Below are 23,359 nucleotides of genomic sequence, written 5' to 3'. Positions count from 1 at the left end.
GAGAGGTACCATCCAGCAGGCGAGCGGTAAAGATGTGAAATGAACAGGTATGTGGAATAGGCTTCTAAATGCGGCAGTAGTTGGAATGCTTCTCCAGGGCATCTTGAGGAAACATCAAACCACGTGGGTGTTGCCATGGTTTTTCCAGATCCGATTACTGCAAATTATCTGAGAATAGAAATCACAGGGTAGAGGATCATTCCTGCCAACAGAAAGGGTATGCCTTTGTAAACCATCATTCTAGAAAGTTTATTTCTGTCACTTTGTCAGCTCCCACTGGTAAGAAACTGTGATTTTGACAGCTTATAATTTTGGAAGCAGGACCTGGCCATTTTGACACACTAAAGACTTGTCTAGTGGGTTATGGGAGTAACTTTGTGCTATCCTAGAGTCCAGAGATTTTGGTGGCAGGAAAAATATTGACTGTAAGTTATTATGTACCCAAAATTCAGCCCCTGCATTGTGAGAGCACCATGGTGTTATCTCACTACCGGTCAGCAGTATGGAAAGGTAGTTACTGATGTCTCCATTTCTCATTTGAGAACGCTTAGGTCACACAACATTCCAATGCGGGTCACACAAGACGCCATACCTAGCTCTGCCTGTCCCATCTGGCAGTCACAATATAGGCTAGAGAGCAAATAAAAGAGGGCCCTTCTTTAGATTTGGCCAAGTTGATTAGCGAGGGCGATGACTGTGACTGCTGCAGAATCAAAGATTGGTGTGTCCTTGGGCAAGTATGCTACACCGATAGCAGTTTCATGGCTATTCACTTATTTAGTGCCTTGATGAGAGGACAGCTTTTAAAAATGTGAAAAGTAGGATGAAAACTGAATCAAGAGGAATACATGGAATAGGAACAACGTAGACAAGATGTCAGCCAGGTGAGGATGGGTTAAGGTGAGAAGCAGGGATGTTTTCAGTACAGGGCGTTGCTGAAAAAGGCGTGGAAGCCCGCTATTCCGACCACCCCTTCCACCACACACAGACTTCTGTCTTTAGTTCCAGACTGGTGTCACTTTAACATGGTTTGGATTATTCTATCAACAATTCAGATAACTTAGTAATTGCATCCTTTAGTATTTCATCAAGTATAAGATATGTGTCCAAGGTTTTACATCTAGCCACTTTCTGCTTGCCAAAAAGGATTAGAAAAGAAGTGACACTATTTTTGGAGTAAAACTACCTTTTCTGAGAACCTCTGGCAATGCTGGCAAGTGGAGATTTCCCCAGATCCTCAGAGTAAGTTGAGAGTCAAAAAGAGAAAAATTTATTTTTACAAGGAGTAGAAATGCTGTCCCCTTGAAACTGAAAACCAGAGTAACTAAGCTGATTAAATTAAAAGACTTCATTTTAAAAAAGAAACAAAACTTTATTGAGATATAATTTACATTGCATAAAATTCACCCATTTTAAGTATACAATTTAATAATTTTGGGTAAGTTTACTGACTTTTTCAACCATCATGAAAACCCAGTTGTAGAACATGTCCGCCACCCCCAATAAATTCACTGATGTCTTTTGGTTACTCTCCTTTCCCACTTCCAGTCGCAGGTAGCCACTAATGTTCATTTAAAAAATATTATTTTTTAAAATATTGATTTCAGAGAGGAAAGAAGAGGGAGAGGGAGATAGCAGCACAATTCACCATAACTAAGATTTGGAAACAGCTTAAGTGCCCATCAGCAGATGAGTGGATTAAAAAACTGTGGTATATCTACACAATGGAATACTACGCTGCTGTAAAAAAGGAGTTCTTACCATTTGCAATAGCATGGATAGAATTGGAGAGCATTATGCTAAGTGAAATAAGCCAGTCAGAGAAAGATAAATATCACATGATCTCCTTTATTTATGGAGTATAATGAACAACATAAACTGATGAACAAAAACAGATCCAGAGACAGAGAAGCATTCATCAGACCGTCAAACCTCAGAGGGCAGGTAGGGGAGTGTGGGGGTAAAGGGGAAAGATCAACCAAAGGACTTATACGCAAGCATATAGGCCTAACCAATGGACACAGACAACAGGGGGTTGAGGGCATGAGTGTGGGGGGGGATGGGGGTAATGTGGGGATAAGGACACATGTAATAACTTAATAAAGAAATTAAAAAAGAAAAGAAACATCAATGATGAGAGAGTCATTGATTGGCTGCCTCCTGCATGACCCCCCACTGTAGATCAATCTGAGCATGTGCCCTGACTGGAATTGAACCATGACCTCCTGGTTCATAGGTCGACACTAAACCACTGAGCCACTAAAGTCAGGCATCACTAATGTTCTTTAGGTCTCTACAGATTTGCCAAAGGCTTTATTTTAAGGAAAACCAGTTGGTCCAGGAAGTTCTTAGGGTGAATTTTGGTTGTCTCTGGCCTCACAAGTGGGTAGGGATGCTAAATATAAGCCCAGGTACAGCAGTGTGAATTTTGTAGGACTCTTTTGATTTTTACCTATGGTATAAGACAGTGGCCTCGGGCTGTGGAAGGAACCATACCTAATCTGAATTTATTTCCAAAGCTGCTGGGGACAGTTGAGACACTTCTTTAAAAGGCAGTTTGAGATGTTTGATTCTTTCTCTGGCCAGTGTGACCTCAGGTGATCTTACTGGGGGAGATTGGCCTCCACTGATGTGTGAGAAAAGGGGTTCCACCTAGGTTCCATATAGACTGTCCCTGGGGTGGCTGCAGGTGGAAGAACTTTGCCCTCATCCTCTGAAAATATTGGCATTTTTCAAAAAAACTTGTCTTAACCTTGAGGAGCCTTTCATGCATTTCCAACTTTGGGCACATGAGTTTTGACTCGCCATCAGTGGTGGCCAGTCTTCCTGAGTAAGATCATCTGAGGTCATGCTCTTGCCAGAGAAAGAATTAAACAAGCTCTAACTATGTTTTAAAGAAGTCTCTCAGCTCTCTTGGCAGATTTGGAAGCAAGGATCCATATTCTTTGATTTCATTCATAACGTAAATAAGTTACTTCTGCTCAATTCAAAGTCAAATCTGTCATTTAAAATGTCCAAGGAGGTTTTACTACCCTAGAAACTGGCCCTTCTCTGATTCATCCATTGAACAAGAATTTGTCATTTCAAGCATTGTTTTTCAGCGGTTCTCAACCTGGGGGTCGCAACCCCTTTGGCTGTCAAACGACCCTTTCATAGGGGTCGCCTAAGACCATCCTGCATATCAGATATTTACATTACAATTCTTAACAGTAGCAACATTACAGTTATGAAGTAGCAACGAAAATAATTTTATGGTTGGGTCACAACATGAGGAACTGTATTTAAGAGGGAAACGTATGTCTATGTTTTACATTGACTGGTAAACACAATTTCCAGTGAGTTTTCCAGTATTTGTCTGTTTAAAATTTAAGGAAAAAAATTCAGTGTACATTTTATAGTAAATCACAAAAAGTTTCATTGAAAAAAAAATATGTAAAACTAAAGTTATCGTAATTTTACTGAACGTTGCCATTTGCGCAAAAAATTAGCAAAAATGGCCCGCATACAATGTGTTAAAGGGCCAGAAGGTTGAGAACCACTGGTTTTAGATGATAGGGACATAGGTGTGAATACAAAATCTAATGCTTTTATTCCCAAGAAGTTTATATTTAGTTGCAGGAGAGAAATAATAAAGAAATAAATAAGGTATATTCAGGAAGAGGTCAATAATAGAAAGAAATCAAATCAGGGTGTTGGAGTAGAAAGGATGGGTGATGCTGGATGCTGGGGTTGATATAGATAAGGTGATGGGGGAAAGCCTCTATGACAATATGGACATTTGAGCTGAGACCGCAGTCACACAGGGAGCCAGCTGTGTGAAGATTTGCTAGACAAGCAGATAGTGTAACAATTGCCAGAAGTAGACGGCATGAGCTTGGGGTGTTTGAAAGACCAAAGCAAGATTGGCGTGGCTACAACTCAAGAAGGGAGAGAGTGGTTCAAAATGAGGTCAGAGAGGCTGGGGCCCATCCAAGGGCATTTGGGATTTATTCTAAGTGCAATAGGGAGAGAGGTCATGGTAAGATCTGATATACTAGTACATTTAATGCAGATGATTCTAAGTGCTGCGTGTAAAATGGAATCTAGAAGTTACTGGAGGGAGCTGGGCATCCCTTTGGAGATGATAATGGTGGTAGCTTGTATTCGGGTCATAGTGCCTTCTGGTATTTTCACACATGCTGATAACCTAATGTGATGCTTTCTCTCTTCAATCTTTGTGCATCTGTCCTGTTACTGACATCTTCTGATTTATCTCTTTTTTAAAGCCAAGTGGAGATGCATTTCAATCATTGAGTTAGAAATGTTTTAGAGTACTGGTATAGTACAATCCCCTCAATTTAGAATTGAGGCAACTGAGGTCAACAGGGAAATCAGGGACTTGTCTGAGTTTATACATCTATGTAATGACAGAGCCAAGGACAGAACTTAGGACTCCAGGTTTCTCATCAATTGCTCCTTCCACTAATGTCCAACCTGCTTTAGAGTCTCATAAAATATGCACATTTTAGTATTCTGTGATGTAGGGGTTAGATGGATTGGTCAGTGGACAGAGAAGCCTGAGCTAATAGGACAAGCTGGTAGAGTGGATCAGTCATTGTGTCAACCCAACGTGATCAGAATGCCTGAGCCAGGATGGCAGGGAGTCAGCAAATCAACAGGACTTTAAAAGGTCAGAGCGAGGAAGTCAGCAGATGGACAGAACTGTAGGGGGGAAACACCAGGCAGGGAGCAGATGAACCTGAGACTGTCTGAGGGCACAGCAGGACAGTCAGCAGATGGGCTGCACTGGAACATGGGGTGAGTAACACTGTCATTGACACTAATTACTAGTGATGGAGGTGCTTTGCAAAACATGGGGGGAAACGGCCTTATTTCATAGGACATTTGCTATAATGATGGACAAGTGCACAATAGCTTTTCCCATTAAATGCACGAAATTGAGGTACCAGGGAGATATTTGCAGTTTTCTCTTCTTCTAGTACCATGTTTGAGATGGGGATACCGATTAGGATACACCACAATACCCAGGCAATGGCATTTCTTCTGAGCATTGAGCATTTTTTAAAATTAGAATTTCTTTTTTAAAAATATATATTTTATGGACTTTTTCCAGAGAGGAAGGGAGAAGGACAGAGAGTTAGAAACATAGATGAGAGAGAAACATCGACCAGCTGCCTCCTGCACACCCCCTACTGGGGATGTGCCCGCAACTGAGGATGTGCCTGCCCTTGACCTGAATCAAACCTGGGACCCTTCAGTTCCTAGGCCAACTCTCTATCCACTGAGCCAAACCGGTTAGGGCTAGAATTTATTTAAAAGTTAAATATTCAGAAGGAAAACAATGCATAACATGACAGATAAGCTGACTTTGTTACACAAATAAGCAGGTGAATTAGGAGAATCAGATGTGGGAAACACATTGAAACTGACATATCATCTTTGTTGGCAGAGTTGGATACCAAAAAATAAAATAAAATAAAGAAAGATGGTTATATGTTAAATATAAGGAGCTTGAACAAATATGAGATTCAATAGGCTATACTTTTATCCTCATCAGGAAGTTCTAGGTATATAATTTAGCATTTTAATTCAAAAGTTGTTTTTATTTTTGAGCTTGGCTCTATGGTTCAGCATTGACCTATGAACCAGGAGGTCACGGTTTGATTCCTGATCAGGACACAGCCAGTTTGGGATGTGCAGGAGGCAGCCAACCAATGATTCTCTCTAATCATAGAAATATCTCTCTGTCCTCTTCCTTCCTCTCTGAAATTTTATATATATATATATATATATATATATATATATATATGTATGTATGTATACTTAAAAGAGAGTTTTTGAGCAGTTATTATGGGTTGAATGCTGTGTTCTGGTGATGCAAAAGTTGAAAATGATCCTATCCCAAATCTCAAATCACTCATTATTTGCTGGGGTCCAATCCCAGAGGGTCCAGGGGTCGCCAAAGGTGTGGACGGAGTCGGCGAAGAATGAATGACATGGAAACTGGTTTCAGTTCATCAGCATAGCGAGGTTCTCCCTCCAGGATCTCCAGCGAAGTTCTGGTTAGGAACTCCAACCAAGTTCTGGTGCCATGTTCTCTCGCTAGGTTCTCCAGCCAGGTTCTCCAGGTTCAGTCACCAGGTTCTATCCAGGTTCTTTTGCCATGTTCTGTCTAGGTTCTCCAGTGAAGTTCTGTAGTCAGGTTCTGTCCAGGATCTTTTGCCATGTTCTCTGGCTAGGTTCTGGTTAGGATCTGATGAGGAGCTGATGAGGATCTGATGTGGATCTGATGTTTATTGTCTTGTTACATCCGTATTTATACCAGCCGATTTTAATCCTGTCAATTCTATTACAAAGGTTAGGGCGTTTCTTATCTCCATTCCAGGGAGTAAAGATTATGTAGCTTAACTACCCGCCTGGCACTTAATTAAGGGGTTTTATCCCCTCCCTAACCTCAGGGAAAGATCCCCACCTGGGGAAACAACCTTTCTCCGAGAGGTGACCTTGGTTAAAACACATGGTGCTAAAGGGAGCAAACATATTAAGAACAGTATGCTATATATGCCAGGTCCATTGAAACATATGCTGTGCAGATGTTTCTTTCCTGCAGCAACTGTGTCAAGCAGCAAGGATGGACCGGCTTCCGGCAATTATTGAGTCAGAAAATACACATAAAAATGATTCTAAGATAGCTGTTATAATAAAGGAACGTAAAAAGTGTTTCAGGCACATGAATGATAAATGTCTATAATTTGAGAATAAGAAGTTAAAATATGAGATTCAGTCAGGGTCTTCAGAAAGATGGGTTGGCTAAATGATATATTTGCAAGATAAAAAGTCTGTCTTGTGGTTACTTTTATGTTGCTGGCAGTCGCTAACATGCCTGGCTGGCAGTACTTTTCACTTCTGTACTTATATCACTTTGGCTCCAGAGTAGCAGAAAACTAAATGGAAGCTGGATGATTCCCAATGCGTCTCTGAGTAGCTGGAAGAGTTGGGTAAATTGGGTGCAGTACATCAGTTTGCTGGTAAGCCCTTTCATTTGCTGCTCATTTATAAGGCAGCAAGAATTAAGAATTCTACTTGGCCTTATTTTTTTGCATTCTGTCCTCACAGCCAATTCTTTCACCCCATTAATTTTCCTTCTGCCTCACTTCTTTGAATTATCCTATTTCCTCACCACTGCCCCCGAGGCCAAATTAAATTTGTCAAAGAGCATTTTGGATCTCAGGTCCATAAACTTTGAATGCCAAAGCACAACTGTTAGATTTTCACAATTTTCAGAAACTTGTCTGGCCCTAAAACAGGATATCTTATTTGGCTTCTGCCTTCTCCATTCGTCACTTTACCATAATGAAAATTATAGAGTCCCCTTCAGCAGTCACATAAGCTACAAAGTCGTGTTCATGAAAACCAATTAAAATTTTATCCTCATTGTCTCTCTTGCCCAGCACACAATAAGTATATAATTTTATTTTAAACTTGGAAAAAATCATTTAGTTGATTGATACAGCAATAAAAAGACATTTTAGATCAGCTAAGATAAAAAACCTTGACTAAAATGTCTTTGTTTCACAATAATATTTCTTCTCAAGTTACCAAAACCTATCTTAAATGACTAAAGCATGGTATATAAAATGTGTTCTCTGGCAAAACTTTTACTGATTGAAAGCTATAACTAATCTGAAGGAGTTTCCATCTTAAAGTGAGATTTTGGTCCTGTGAAAATCATGGGAACTAATTTGCTTGTGTCTTGGTAGTCTACCTATTTCTGACACATACACACTTTATTGTGGGATCACCTGGTATCGGATCTGGAGATTGGGACTGAGTGAAAGAAGTGTGTTCGGGAAGTGCAGGAAAAACCCATGGGGAATGGGGGGGAGGTGGTGCAAGAAAGGGTATGTAGCCAATGAAGATGATCTATTAAATGAGCATTATAGTGGGTGCCTGGACCTTGTCCCAGAGGGCAGACTCTGGGACATAATGCAGCACACACAGCTGCAATAGGGTGAGGTGAGACAGCTGCATACTAAGTCTCAAGTCATTTGTTGAAGACTCTCTTGCCTCGGGGAGTGTTAACGCCTGGGAACTCCTGGCCTGCCATGCAGTAGCACCTCTGGACAACTCCCCTTCTCCTCATTCCAGGAACAAAGGTCAGCTATTGATTGAAAGTCAGCTGATACCAGCACACAATGGCCCATATGTCCCAGGGCAATGTATGGACCATTGACAGGGCCTGCTATAATGCAGTTGTCAGATTTCAGATTATCTGAAGATCTGCCAAATAGAGGGAACAAAGTTAAATGATAAAATCTTTGCTCTTTTTAAAGCCATTGATCTATCTTTTCCCTTATTGTTAAGTTGAATCAAGAAATTGCTTCATCTCTCTACTCATGCTTTTGCACTGGGGGAGATACACAGAGCAATCAGGTAGTGGGCAAAATGAAGAGAAACAAAGCTACCTGAATGATTCATAAACTGGAGAAGCAGACTATGAATAATCAACAGTTGTCATAAAGGCTTTTGCAACTCAGAAGATGCCTTAGATCAGTGGTTCTCAACCTTCTGGCCCTTTAAATACAGTTCCTCATGTTGTGACCCAACCATAAAATTATTTTTGTTGCTACTTCATAACTGTAATGTTGCTACTGTTATGCATCATAATGTAAATATCTGATATGCAGGATGGTCTTAGGCGACCCCTGTGAAAGGGTCGTTCGACTGCCAAAGGGGTCGCGACCCACAGGTTGAGAACCACTGCCTTAGATGGTTTAGCTGTATATAAGTACAAATCATCGAGTGCTATATCACTGTCATCATTAATGTCACACATTTATTTGACATCTCCATTTAAATAAAATACATTTAAGCAGTATAGAAAGCAGTCAAACCAATGTGCTTATTCCCCCTTGGAATCTAAAATCTGAATAAGACACTGAAATGAGTATAAAAGCAGAGTCCAGAGTATACAAAATGAGGTGCCCCTTCTGGGCAATGAAGGTAGTGAATGGGAAGCAAGCCAGTTTAAGTACTAAGTAGTAAGTACCACTTAGTGAGTGGTAGAGTCTTTAGTAAAATGGAGAACTTGAGCTCTGTCTAAAGAAGACAGTTTTCATATGGAGATGCAGTCCTAGTGTTAGGGATCATCCAAACTTTCCATAGCAGGTGTATATTGATGTTCATGTGACATTGTCAAAAGTTTTAAATGAGTAGGTATTACCCTTTGGTCCAAATATATTTAGGGTAAATGAAACACATTTGCTGACCAGATTAAGTAAGTAGGTCAAACTTAGTTGAAGATATCTGACACAGAGAGATGCATGAATAGCAGATGACTTTCACTGGCGAAGGTGGAAGAGCCTGTGTCTGTGTATGTGTGTGTCTGTGTGTGTATGAGAGTGAGAGGACAGGGATCACCTAGTGTGTTCATGCATTTATATATGTGCATATATATACATACATGTTGAAAACAATGGGATAAGTATATTTTCTGAGATGATGAGTAGAGAAGATAGCAAAATAACTGTTTTCTATATACTTCTGTCATTTCAATTATGTTCTTAATAAGACCAACTCAGACATTGTTGTATCACTAACTCCTTGGCTTTACTGGAAAATATTTTTGCAAGAGGGGTTTCTGGGTAAGCAGGTGGATATAGAGGGAACTCCACAATTAAATAGGTTTGGCATAAGGTAAGAGATTTAAACTGCTTATTCTGTAAGAGAGTTTGGAGAGGTTTGTAAGAATTTTGGATTGTACCTTGAGAATCAAACAAGCCTATATTGATAGATCCTGGATGTTGAGTCCTAAGATAGGTATTTTGCCTTTGTTGTCTCATTTAGTCCCAAGAGCAATCTTGTATGGTGTCAAGGAACCAGTTCAGAGATAGAGAAAGGAAAATATACCCTTCTATACATACATGTATACAAAGACATAGAGTTTAAACAATTTGATCCAGATTATAGGAATAATACACATTAGGCCCCAGCTGGTTTGGCTTGGTGGATAGAGCATCAGCCTGAGGACTTAAGGACCCCCGGGTTTGATTCCAATCAAGGGCACGTGCCCGGGTTCCGGGCTCGGTCCCCAGTAGGGGGCGTGCAGGAGGCAGCCAATCAATGATTCTCTCTCATCATTGATGTTTATAGCTCTCTCTCCCTCTCCTTTCCTCTCTGAAACCAAGAAAAAAATTAATATTAGAAAAAGAAATAATACACATCAGAACCAAGGCTCATATATAGAACACATACAACCTGTGCATAAGGTTTTCTAAGCAAGTATTGTCGACATTTTCTGGAAAGTAGGAACATAGGCATTAATATATATTTATGTGTGACATTCCTATTTGGAATAGAGGTTGCTAAGTGTTGCTTGATTTTGAGCATGTGTCTTCCATTATAGCTGAGCTAGCCTGACTCTGGATTACTCGCAGGGCTCATGTGTCCCCTGGAGTCTTTCTTACAGGTGAGTTAAATTTTTCACAGCAATGTGCTGCTCTGTCCACAGACATCTCAACCTATTGAAAGCTTGTACCTTGAGTAGAGGAGGAGGATTTACCCAACCCAGAACTTCCTGGCTGTGAATGGCTTTCTCTGAGCAAACTCTGGTCAGGATTATGATCAGAAGGGGGGAAGTGGACTTTTGCCAATGGATGTTCAGTGTGATGTGTCATCAAAGCAGCAAAGGCTGCGATGGGGTTGGATGTTGGAGTAGGGGAGAAGGAAAGGTTGAGGGTAGCAGAGCCAAAACTCATTGAAAAGGGCAGAGACCAGCAAATCTGCCTCCGTGAGAAATGGAGGGAGTAATGATGCTTCGTCATCTCTTGCTTCTCAGAGACCAAGCTCTTCTTCCTGCTTATATTTCTATTCTGTTCTTCAAATTTTTCCAATAAATACCTATTTTTTAAATTTGAACAAGTCTGACCATGTTTCTGTTTCTTGAAAGGGAATGACCCCATCCAAGTAGTCATTACTTGGGCAAGTGTGATGTAGATCAATATTGAAGGCATCATTTTCCCCCTTCTTTGGGAAAAGGACAAGATGGTTTGTCTAATCATTAAATATCATAACTTCATCATTTTAAGGAGACAAAATCTCATGCAAACCTCTTGTGGTCAGGTAGTTGTTAAATGCATTTTTTTGGTCCTCATTTTAGAAAGGAAATTGAGAAAAAACTTGTCAAAGGTTGAACTCTACATGCCATATTGAGGCATTTTTCTCTGGGCTATTCATGTTAATGCTAGGTATTATTTATGAATGGGTGGAATGAGGACAAAGAATGTATTGTAACTGAGATTGGAGTCAATAGTGGTATGTCCCACATTATATATTTTTTCAATCATTATTTCTTGGACTACCAACTGATTTTTCTCCAAAACTTTTTAAGGAGTCCTTTTCCCCCCCTTTCATCTCATATAACATTTTGTATCTCTGAATAGCAACATATAATTTAAAGATATAATAGCATTATTTGAAGTTACATTGACTTTTTCATGTATTAATCCTGTGTGTTGACATCTCTGCAGAGATGCTGGGTTAGCATTAATCTCTGATTTTGCTGATCTGTCTGTGTACAGGGCTAGCAGATGGAAGAAGCTACTTCACAATTCTCAATACATAATTGGAAGAGACATCACAACTATTAAATTATTAACAAATGAGTCAGACTGTTTCTAACATGTGATTTAGAAGCACACTAAGAACACAAATTTTTGCTTTTAATAAAATAATCTCATCATTAATCAATCAGTATTCATTGGGCAATCGTGGAAAGAGCATGTTGAATGCCAAAACAAATATATCTAACAAATGAATGAATGAGAAAGCTTTTTATTTTATGTTTACTTTATTAAAGAGCTATTGTACTTTCTCTGCTGTTGGAAGCATTTATGTTTTAACTTTTGCAAACTTGAGTGATTGGGAGTGGGTTATCTTTATGGAATACATTTTCTAAGTGGGATGGAAAAAATTTAATACTTATTGTTAAAAATCTATAATACTATTTTGTCTAGTCTTCTCCTTGGAAACAGAGTCTAATAATGCAACTGATAGCTCTTCAGAGTCAGGATCTTTTTCAAGTACCACAAATTTACTACATCAAGGATTATCATAAATTGAGGAGTAAAATAGACTGTGTTGAATCAGTCTATGTCAAGCTGAGAACATCCCTAGTGTTGAAAGCTGCCCCTCTTTTATTCCTCCTCTTTCTTTTAGCTACTTCCTATCTTATTTCCTTCCTCTTTTTTCTTTAGTCATAATCCTACTTACAAAATTGTTTCATTGACATTTACTTTATTCTTTTAACACTGAGTGCAAATATAAGACAAGCTCCCCATGTTTGACAGATGTGTTTAAGTGGGGATTAAAATATAAAATATTTTATACAAGTTATAGCTTTTATTTTGCATGAATGTTGTCATATTCTAGACACAGTGGGGTTAATATTTTGAAAACATTCCGTGAATGTGGCTTATTACCTTCATCCACTGATTTTTCTACTCCAGCCACTTTTGAAAAGGCAAAGCAGGTGCACAGGCACTGCCAGAAGGTTGAAGAGGCCAAGATAGAGCCCTCAGGTCTCTGAGAGTAGAAACAAAGAGTGGCATGACATTTATGTCATACTTTCCTTCCTCCAGTCACAGCAAAATAGAAATGCTTATCAGGGAGAGGGCCTGAGTCAATGGCTCCTTGCCTAACCAGGTTGCTTATGTCCTGGAAGTGATTCAGACATTTTCTGCTGAAATTATGGGCATGTAGGAGAAAGCTGAGCTCAAACCCTGGTACCACATGGTTTGCAGGTACAGAGCTTAAGCTGAGGTCGAGCCTCAGGACACGGCTACAGCACTAGCACAAGTGAGGTGGGGCAGAGAACTGGCCTGGGTGGGCTTGGAAAAAAGCCAGAAATTCACCAGTCAGACCATAATAGACAACTTCACAAGGTACGCAGGATAAACTGGACAAGCAGAAGACACAGACCAATGACCCACATAAAAATCAAGGGTCCCACCTAATTGCCATGTCATCATTTAAGATTTCTGTTATGCTTAAGCTGTCATTTTGGGAAGAGGAAGCATTAGAAATACTGAAAGCTTACAATTTATCTTTGAAAGACAGAGTTTCCTTTCTAAAATCCTATATAATAAAATCCTATATAATATTTGCATATTTGTAATATGCAAATCTACCTAACAGCAGAATGACTGGTCACTATGATGCGCACTGATCACCAGGGGGCAGACACTCGACACAGGAGCTGCCCCCTGGCAGTCAGTGGGCTCCCACAGGGGGAGCACCGCTCAGCCAGAAGCCAGGCTCACAGCTCATGGCTGGTGTGTGTAGTGGTGGCAGCACTAAGGATGTCCAGGGAGCGGGCCTAAGCTCTCAGTTGGACATCCCCCAAGGGCTCCTGGACTGTGAGAGTGCGCAGGCCAGGCTGAGGGACCCCCCCCCCCCCCCCTCCAGTGCACAAATCTCATGCACTGGGCCTCTAGTAATCTTATAAACAGAGACTAAAAGACCTGTATTGTTACCTTTAAAACTTTTTACTTTTCTGCTGCCTCAACAGCCTCATAAACAGGCTCTGAGCATCCGCCCAGGAGCCCAGGTGCACTAATGGGTGGGACAAGGTGGGACCCTGCCACAAGTTCTCCTTCCCACTCCCTCTTCACTGTAACCTAATAATATTCAAGTGCACCGGTGAAATCACTTTGCACTTTTTCTTTTGTACCCCACCCTGACCCCCAATAAAAGCACCCAGCGGTGCTTGTTCTCTCTGTTTCTCATCTGCTTGGTTGAGCCTGCTCCCTTGGTGCTCTTTTGTCTGGTCCCCTTTTGGTGTGAATGACCATCTCTCTGGGGCCTATGAGTATAAGAAACTTAGTTTTTTCCGGAGCCTGTCCTCTCTTTCCTCTTGTGGTCACACCTCACTGGTCATCTCAGAAAAGAATACAAAACAAGATGAAAAAAATAAAACAGAAAAGAAAAGATGAGGACATCTTTAGTAGCACATTTAAGTTGTTTTTTCCCTTGGCTTTCATGGGATGGGGATATGTTTTCCTGTACATTTGATTGTAACAAGTATAAATTTTAATGCATAACTCACGGTAAAATGCCCACAGACAGATGTTTCTCTTCTTCATATCCCTTCTGTGGGAGGGTCACTCCTAATGTCAGAGGCTGGAAGAGCTTTGCAAAGTTTGCTGAAGAATTAGACTGTGAACATAAAGCTTTACAATATTGAGTTATGTGGGGTGTCGTATTACACATACCCTTTTGAGCGTGAGAGAGTGTTTGCTGTAGAATAGAGAATGGCTTTCTAGCATCGATGCACAGACCTGCTTTCGTTTAATATTTCGATCCCTCAAAAATACTGCTGGTGGTGGCTCCTTTCCGGAGAATATGAAGTTCAGGTTTCAGATGCTCAAGTTCTGGGTCTAAAGCTGTTTCAAAAAGCAGAAAAATGAGCAACAGCTTTGAGAAGCTTAAAATCATACTTGCTGATGGGTAAAAGAGGTGATTGTGAGATTCATTTTTCTCATCTGCTATTTCATGCTTATTGAAATATTAATCCCCAACACACACACACACACACACACACGCGCGCGTGCGCTCTCTCTCTCTCTCTCTTACACACACACACACACACACACACACACACACTTCTGCTTCCCTTTTATCCTAATCTTAAGCCTGGATGAAGATCCTATTTTCTGTGTTCCTTAATTAGGGACTAATTCTATTTTACCTCAAGAGTTATCAACTGTTTAATGAGAGCCTAGTGTTTCCTCAGGAGACACTGGAAGTTGCATAGAGACAGCAACCATGTTTTTGTGATCTCGCCCTACTCTTCCGGGCACAAAGGAGATAACTACTACTTGGTACCTAAAATCGCAACCATACAACTATCCCAAATAAACATGTTTTTTTAGAAATTCCTGGTGAATCCTTCTAATGGGTTCTGTTAAGTCATTTTTAATAAAAAAAAAAAGGTGATCATGAAGAATGTGTGTGTTTACTGAAAAAACAACAACAACAACAAAAAACAACCAACAACTAGAAAGGCTCTGGGTAAAGGTGGAGGGGGGTTGATGTAAGTCAGAACTCTTGTTATTTGTTCAGGCATGGCAGTAGCTTGGATATATCCTATTTGCACATCAATATGAACTCCACTGAACTCATCCTGGAAGTCCTGACAAACTGTGGCGGGAGGTAAGGGACTAATTAGTTCACCACATCTAGAAGTCTGCTCCCCTACCCCCCTAGCATATGATTTGGGCATCTGTCTCAGCAGCAAGCTGCTCTGAATCTGCACCATTGTGAGGAGAAACCCACAACAGTTTAGAAATCTGAGCATACTGTTTAGACTACATATTTCAAAGATCACACCTCCCTGTTAGTGTCTTACTAAATTCCAGCTGGGAAGTAATCTTGGTGCAGTAGAAGTTGTATGCCAATTTGTACTTTTACCCTTTGTTTCAAAGCTTAGTCCAGAGGACCTATCCTGTGCTAATGTGTTCAGTCTGGCACTTTATGGAAATGAATATATAGAACAGTTGAAGTTTCCAATTGAACTGTGTGAAATATTCCAGGTATTTTAGGGTGGATTCTAATTCCAGGGAGACATTTATTATTAGAGAGTTCTATGTTAAGACAAATTACATTTCCTGTCTTTTCATAAATTGTAACAGGAATGTCTAACTGCTGATATTGGCTACAAGTTCCCCTTCAGGGGAGTTAAAAACCATTTCATGAGGCTGAAGGAGCAAACACATAAAGTTAGGATGTAATGGACAGAAGAAAAACAGTTGCTGTTATACTCTGAAACTTATAAAGCGTACACATTTACTAAGCCCCTCCCCCAACCCCCCAACACACACACACACACACACACACACACACACACACTTCTCTTGGAAATTTAACTTTTCAAAATGATAGGGGATTAAAACAATTTTGTTACATGACCTAGAAATTATAGATTTTCTTATCTATCAGAATTTAACCAGGGAGTTATGTTGACATCATAGAACTTGGAATGTCTTGAAAGTCTTTCATGCTAATGTCATTAAGAGGTGGCATATTTTACTATGCAGCCCAGTTGTGACTGCTATCTTTAGCCCAGAAGAAGGAAAACTGACCCTGTGGGATTTGATGATGAACTCTGTTACTATGTTCCTAGTGTACTCATGGAACTGTTTGGTAATGTACCCATCATTTATCTTTATTTTATACTAGAGGCCCAGTGCACAAAATATGTGCATGGGGTGGAGGGGATCCCTCAGTCTGACCTGTACCCTCTTGTAATCCGGGACCCCTAGGGGGATGTCCGACTGCCAGTTTAGCCTAAACTGGCAGTCGGACATCCCTCTTGCAATCCAGGAGTGCTGGCTCCTAACCGCTCGCCTGCCTGCCTGCCTGATCACCCCTAACCACTCTGCCTGCCTGCCTGATCACCCCTAACCAGTCTGCCTGGTCGCCCCTAATTGCCTCTGCCTTGGCCCCCACCACCATGGCTTCATCCAGAAGGTTGTCTGGGAGGATGTCCCGGAATGATGTCCAGAAGGTCGTTCAGCTGTCTGGTCTAATTAGCATTTTATTACTCTTTTGTTATTATAGATATTGGAAGCATTGTCACAGGTTAATTGGCTCTATAGTTTACAAGTTTGCATCACTAATACCAATAAAAATCTGTTTATATTGTTCTTCTGGGATTCTGATTGCATTAAGGAATGATTAGTCCTAATTAAGTCCTGTAGTCTGTGCTAATTACGATCAAATTAAGATTTTACATGAAAATGTGAGCTTATGCTAAAGTAAATGCATTTTTTTAAAAATATATTTTATTGAATTTTCACAGAGAAGAAGGGAGAGGGACAGAGAGTCAGAAACATCGATGAGAGAGATCGATCAGCTGCCTCCTGCACAGCCCCCAGTAGGGAAGTGCCCGCAACCCAGGTACATGCCCTTGACCGGAATCGAACCTGGGACCCTTGAGTCCGCAGGCCGACGCTCTATCCACTGAGCCAAACCGGTTCGGCAAAGTAAATGCATTTTAAACATTAATCAGAAAAATACCTTTGCAGTTGCTTTTATTTTATTTTATTTTGACAAGAAGGAAACCTCAACAGCCAGCCATTGCATTTTGAAAGGGTGTCTCCCATAGTTGTTAGAGACAATCTAGTTAATTATAAATATGAGTGATGTTTCTTTATTTTACTGCTCATGAGAACTAAGCTATCCTCAGCTGTTCCTCATCCACCCTCCAGGTGAAAATATTGTGTTTACATTATAGAATAAAAATGAGAGGCTGAAGGTTTTAGAGCGTGTGTTCTATTATATTGTCTCATTTAACTTTCATGCACTGCAGTCCTTTCCAGTTTAGCATTTCCCTGATTTCTTTTTAATGCTGTGGATTCATTTGGACTCTCCTGTGTGAGGTGATAATGATGCTCCTCCAGGTACTTTCCTGTGTGCTGACACCTCAGGAAGAGTATTCTTTTGCCCTCAGCACCCGGTTTTTTAATACTCTTCCTTATGAGGATGGTTGACTTTCATATGCAAATGAAGATGCGATTAACAGGATGGAGTCATATTTTCTGGCCATGTACATCTTACTTTATCCTTTCATAGGAATCACTAAATGAAATTGTGCCTTTAAACACAGCATGGTTCCTGGTGCATGGAGGGTTCCCTAAATGTTAGCTAAGATAATTATTGTTAGGATTGCATTGCATTCAGTACTGCCAGAAGACCAATTATAGACCAATTAATTGGTTTTGGCCTCAGGAGGAAGAAATATTTCATCAGAAATCTCCAACAATTTCACTTCCTCTTCTGCACTTGTCCTGCTTAGAGATGCTTTGAGTTTGGCAGCTAAAGCAATGGCAGAAGCCAAACTCTCTTGGCTGTTTTAATGACCCTGAAATGCCCATCCTCATGCCATGCTGAAGGCTCCAATTCAGAAGGAATGCTCAAATCTTTGACTATTTATCTACGTCCTAACCTTAATCTACTTTTTCTAAATCACCTACTCATTCTTTTTCTTACTCCCACTTACTTTTATCTCCTATTTACCAACCCAAGATCTATTCTTTCTACTTTTCTGACTTTTTTAAAACATATTTTATTGATTTCAGAGAGGAAGGGAGAGGGAGAGAGAAATAGAAACATCAATGTTGAGAGAGAATCATTGATTGGCTGCCTCCTGCACACCCCACATCGGGAATGTGCCCTGACAGGGAATTGAACTGGGATCTCCTGGTTCATAGGTTGATGCTCAACCACTGAACCATGCCGGTAGGGCAACTTTTCTGACTTTTAATTGCATTTCAATTTCATTGTTCCCCTTGATCAAAACTTTTCCTTTCGCCTTTAAGAAATAATTGTGCTCATTCTCCAGATACTGTCTTTATTATTTTATTTCTATGTGCTTTTGCTGTTGCCCTGTCTTCAATGGAGCAGCTAATCTCCATGTCCCTAACTTCTTTTCCATCTCATTACTGTTATCTCTCTCTAAGTCCACATTTCAACCTACCAGGTATAAGTTTTGCCTTACACATATGACTCTCATTTCTAGCTTGGACTTTTGTACATGACTTTTGCTTTGCCTGGGATTTCCTTTTAAACACTTTGTCAATATCCATTCACACCTCTCCTTTATGTTCCTCCTCGAAATTATTTTCTTCCAAAAAGTTTTACATCAAGATTATGATCTATGCCTCTTCAGTGAACTAGAATCATAGAGTACTCTAAATATCTTCGAGATCATTACAGATGAGGAGACTGAGGTTCAGAGTGGGTCACCTGAGCTGCACAAGAGTATGAGACCCTTCAGTGTCAGAATAGGACATAGGAGACTCCAGAGTCCATGCTCTTCCCTTTCAACTGCTGTATCTCAGTACATACACTGGGTGGCCAGATTATTATGACCACCTGACATTTGTAGGCAAATTAGCTGTACACTGCATCCTATGGAATATGGAAGCCAAAGGCCTGTTCAAACACCTTTGCTCAGGGGTGGGCAAACTTTTTGACTCGAGGGCCACAATGGGTTCTTAAACTGGACCGGAGGGCCGGAACAAAAGCATGGATGGAGTGTTTGTGTGAACTAATATAAATTCAAAGTAAACATCATTACATAAACGGGTACGGTCTTTTTTTTTTTTAGTTTTATTCATTTCAAACGGGCCAGATCCGGCCCGCAGGCCATAGTTTGCCCACGGCTGCCTTTGCTGTCTGCAGTTACCAAGATAAAACATCTCCAATTCACACAGGAAGACAAGGATTGGGCAGTTGAGCATTGGAAGAGAGTCATGTGTTCTGATGAATCATGTTTCCAGTTGCATCATACAGATGGCAGAGTGAGAATTTGGTGGAAACAGCATGGAAGCATGCACCCCAAATGCATGAGTACAACCCTTCAAGCTGGTGGGGGCAGTGTTATGGTTTGGGGCATGTTTTCCTGGCATGATTTGGGCCCTTTAATTCGTGTGGAACAACGTCTGAATAGCACAACATACCTAAGTATCATTGCTGATCAAGTTCATCCTATCATGTTGATGGTGTATCCCAGTGGTCGGCAAACTGCGGCTCGCGAGCCACATGTGGCTCTTTGGCCCCTTGAGTGTGGCTCTTCCGCAAAATACCACGTGCGGGCGTGCATGTACAGTGCGATTGAAACTTCGTGGCCCATGCGCAGAAGTCAGTATTTTGTGGAAGAGCCGCTCTCAAGGGGCCAAAGAGCTGCATGTGGCTCCTGAGCCGCAGTTTGCCAACCACTGGTGTATCCCAATGGAGATGGCTTCTTCCAACAAGACAATGTGCCATGCCACGGTGCTCGTATTGTGCAGGAGTGGTTTCAAGAACATGAAGGAGACTTTACCTTGCTTAGGTGGTCCCCACAATCACCAGATCTCAATCCAATTGAGCATTTGTGGGACGAAGTTAAAAGAGCTATCAGGCAGCTGGTTCCACAACCATCAAATCTCACAGAACTAGACAGTGCTATTCATCAGGCATGGTGTCAGATTCCTCGCATCACCTTTCAACATCTTGTGGAGTCAATGCCAAGAATCGCCTCAGTATTGAAGGCAAAAGGTGGCCCAACGAAGTACTGATGGGGTGGTCATAATAATCTGGCCACTCACGTTCAAATATATCTCATGTTCAAAGGCTGTTAAATCGCGTTGTTTACCTATATCTTCAGAAAAAAATCACTTCTACTGCCTTCTGGCAACTTCAGCGTGAAATTATAGCTAATTTGCTTACAAACATCAGGTGGTCATAATAATCTGGCCACTCAGTATATACTTCCTTTTTTGTATCATGAGGTGTTTTAAAACACTTTCTTTGTGTATGTGCACTTTCCCCACCTCAGTTATTTTTTACGTTTTGAAGAACCTTTTGGCTTTTACTCTTTGTCTTCCGTCATTCTCCGTAACATCTAACACAAATTGAATTCTTGACAATTCACTAACTATAGTTAAATGTCATTGTCCATCTCTAGATTTTTTTTCCTGTTTCCTGCCTTAGTTTATATACAAGGTGTCCCCCCAAAATGTATACATGCTTTTAACAGATTATAGCTCACTTTTGAAAATGAAATGTATTTTAATAAACACTGCCTTTATAATTATTCAAAGTGTTGTGTATACATTTTTTGGGACACCCTACATATTTGACTCCATATCATTGTTCCCATTTCTTTTTTTCTTCCCTCTCTTTTGCCTTAATACTTTCCCCCAAATTCCCATTACTTTAAAAATTACATATCTCTGCATTATATTAACTTTCCATTTTGTGCTCAGATTTTTTCTAATACTTCTTATATCATATCTAGATTTCAGTTAGAAGATAAAAGGTAGATAGTGACTCTCTTGTTGAAATCATTGAACTTTATTTATACAGTATTTGAATAAATTAACCCTCCATGGACTAACTCAGTCTTTTATCTAGTTGACTGTAGTTACCTCATACATACACTTCTAATGTTTAACATTTTTCACTAGGGAATCTCTTTATTGATTTGTAAGTCAGTTAACAACTATCTGGTGATCTGCCTAATGGGAAGAGTTGAACTGGGTGCTGTTTTGCTGTGTTGATGGAGTGGAAGCCACCATAGATTGTTTGTTATAAATGCTTAGCATTCACAACTCAGAGACATAATTCGATTGCCCTGGAGTCGTGATCCTATAGAAAAATCTTGAAAGAGGCAGGTTGAAGATTTTGCCAAAGAAAGTGGGGTGGACATTCCAGGAATGAGAAACGGCCTGATTAAGTACTTAGAGGGTAGAGGGAGTAGGTTCTTGTGTTTTCTTGACCTTAGCAGAAATTAAAGAGTGGATTAAGAAGATATCAGGGGTATAGTAAGAGAAGAATTGTTCAAAATTCTTGAAGTCAATGACCAAGTATCTCCTATTTGACCTAAAGCAGAAATATAAAGTTTGGCCTGACAGCTATTGAGATACAAAATGATTAAATGAAAGGGTCCCTTTCTTTGTTGAACTGAAAAGGCTCTGACTTGCATATGAATTTCTTTAAAGTACCATCTTCAGATGACTTCCTTCACCCAGAAACATTCTTACGTGCACCTACTTACCATAGACTCATTCTGCGTTAGGGCTGTCTTTGCATCGTCAGTCATCACAGCTAATTCTGAACTAAACTTGATCAGTTCCATCATACAGACCGGGGAAAAGTCACAAAGCTGTGCAAGAACATACCACAGTTAAACAATGCATGTGGTGCAACTAAGATTCTAATCTGACATTTATCTGACTTTATAGCATTTTAACTTTAAGGCTACATTACCTTTTTTTTACTTTGAAAGTAAGCTTTATTTTAAAATATGAAACTTTATACATCCTTTTCAAATGTCAAAATTTAAAAGTTATTAGGCAAGTCAATCATACAAAACTGTTTGCACAAATAATTAAAGAAGTGGTAATATTGTACCAGTGTAAAATGTCACACGATTTAAATCACAGCTTAGATCTTCAGTAATTAAAGTGTTTTATTCCACAAAATAAGATCTGGTGAGTTATAAGACAGAATTTCTCCTCTGGATATTCTATTCTTAATCACATCTCTCTTAATCACCATCATCTCACACAATAGCCTCGCTGACCGTGGTGCCAATTCCAAAGTGGTTGTTCTGGTCTTTGACCATTTTTATGTAGACACCCATGCCCCAAGCTGTACCCCCTTTCTTGACAATCCAATACTTATGCAGATCTGCTCCTTCAAAGCCATAGCCAACCACCAGAACACCATGACACAGGTCTTTGCTGCTGGATTCTAGTTCATAATAAATGCCTTTTGCATAAAACTGGAAACATCTACAGCTCACATTTATAGCAACAGAGATGCCCCCCCCACTTGCCTTCGTAAGGGACTTCTCCTGCACATGGGTGTCCACAAAGCCAGTGTCATTGGCAGCAGAAAACCTAGGCTTGTTTTCACAGGATTCATTCCTTGCGTGATATGCATAGGGTTCCTCTGAGTCCAGGCCTTTGCTGTCCTCAGCATATAGAAGGCATCATCCATTAGGCCACCATCGCAGTCCTCATTGCCTTGAGACTAAGAGCAGTCTTCCAGGTTCTGTCCACTCCATGCAACACGTTTGCCTGTTTTCTGGAACATCTGTAAGGGCACCAGTTGCATTACAAGCCCAACAGGAACCACACTGACCCTGGTCCCTCAGAGGAATTACATAGCCTTTCTCTCTCCAATCTACAGGCGGGGGTCTCAGCAAAGGGAGGTTCTTGGAACACCACCCCCCCCCCCCCCCCCCCCCGCGTCCCCCTGAGCTTCTGGTTGTGAAGGCCATTCTACACCTGCCTGAAGTCTTCATTGGTCATGTCACCAAAGGCATTCATTGCGGTGTGAAGCTGTTTCCTTTGTCCTTGCTCCTGATTGCGCAGTGCAATCAATTTCGTATTCTTCTCCCACCCTGCTCTCCTCCATCCTTATTCATTCTCCTTACATAGTTTCCAGGGTGTCACCCTCCACTGGTTCCACTGTGCAACTACATTGTGACCGAGTTTGGCAGCAGCAGAGTCTGTTCCCAAGCAGAGGGCAGTCAGGATGAGTGATGCAGGAGCCACTGGTGAGCACAGTCGGCACGTGTGAGTACAGGGATTTCCAAGGACCTGCATTACTTCTCATTATTAAAAATATAGGGGTTTTATGAATTCTAGTCACAAAATGATAACCTGTCTGTCCTCTCCCATTGATGCCAAAGAAATGCCCTTCCCCTCCCCACCCCTCAGTGCTGCCTCCTGAAGGTAATGTTCACTCAGGTGCAGTTCCAACTCTGCTTTAGTGTCTCCATTGTGAAAAGATGGAGAGTTTCTGAAAA

At 40.7% G+C, this 23,359-nt stretch overlaps 1 protein-coding gene and 1 pseudogene across 1 annotated transcript in view; one reads left to right on the top strand and one right to left on the bottom strand.

The window, feature by feature from the left end:
- The window catches only part of THSD7B (thrombospondin type 1 domain containing 7B), an 838,394-nt gene that overhangs the window by 201,409 nt on the left and 613,626 nt on the right, over positions 1–23,359 (top strand). The gene's annotated exons all lie outside the window — the stretch shown is intronic.
- On the bottom strand, positions 22,106–23,156 carry LOC139015431 (procathepsin L pseudogene; annotated as a pseudogene).

Source organism: Myotis yumanensis, unplaced genomic scaffold (genome assembly GCF_028538775.1).
Source record: "Myotis yumanensis isolate MYYU_CA2020_CCGP unplaced genomic scaffold, mMyoYum1.0.hap1 SCAF_8, whole genome shotgun sequence".
NCBI classification, from domain to species: domain Eukaryota; kingdom Metazoa; phylum Chordata; class Mammalia; order Chiroptera; family Vespertilionidae; genus Myotis; species Myotis yumanensis.
Note: the sequence above shows the minus strand (reverse complement) of the source record. Positions and strands in the feature narration are given on the sequence as shown.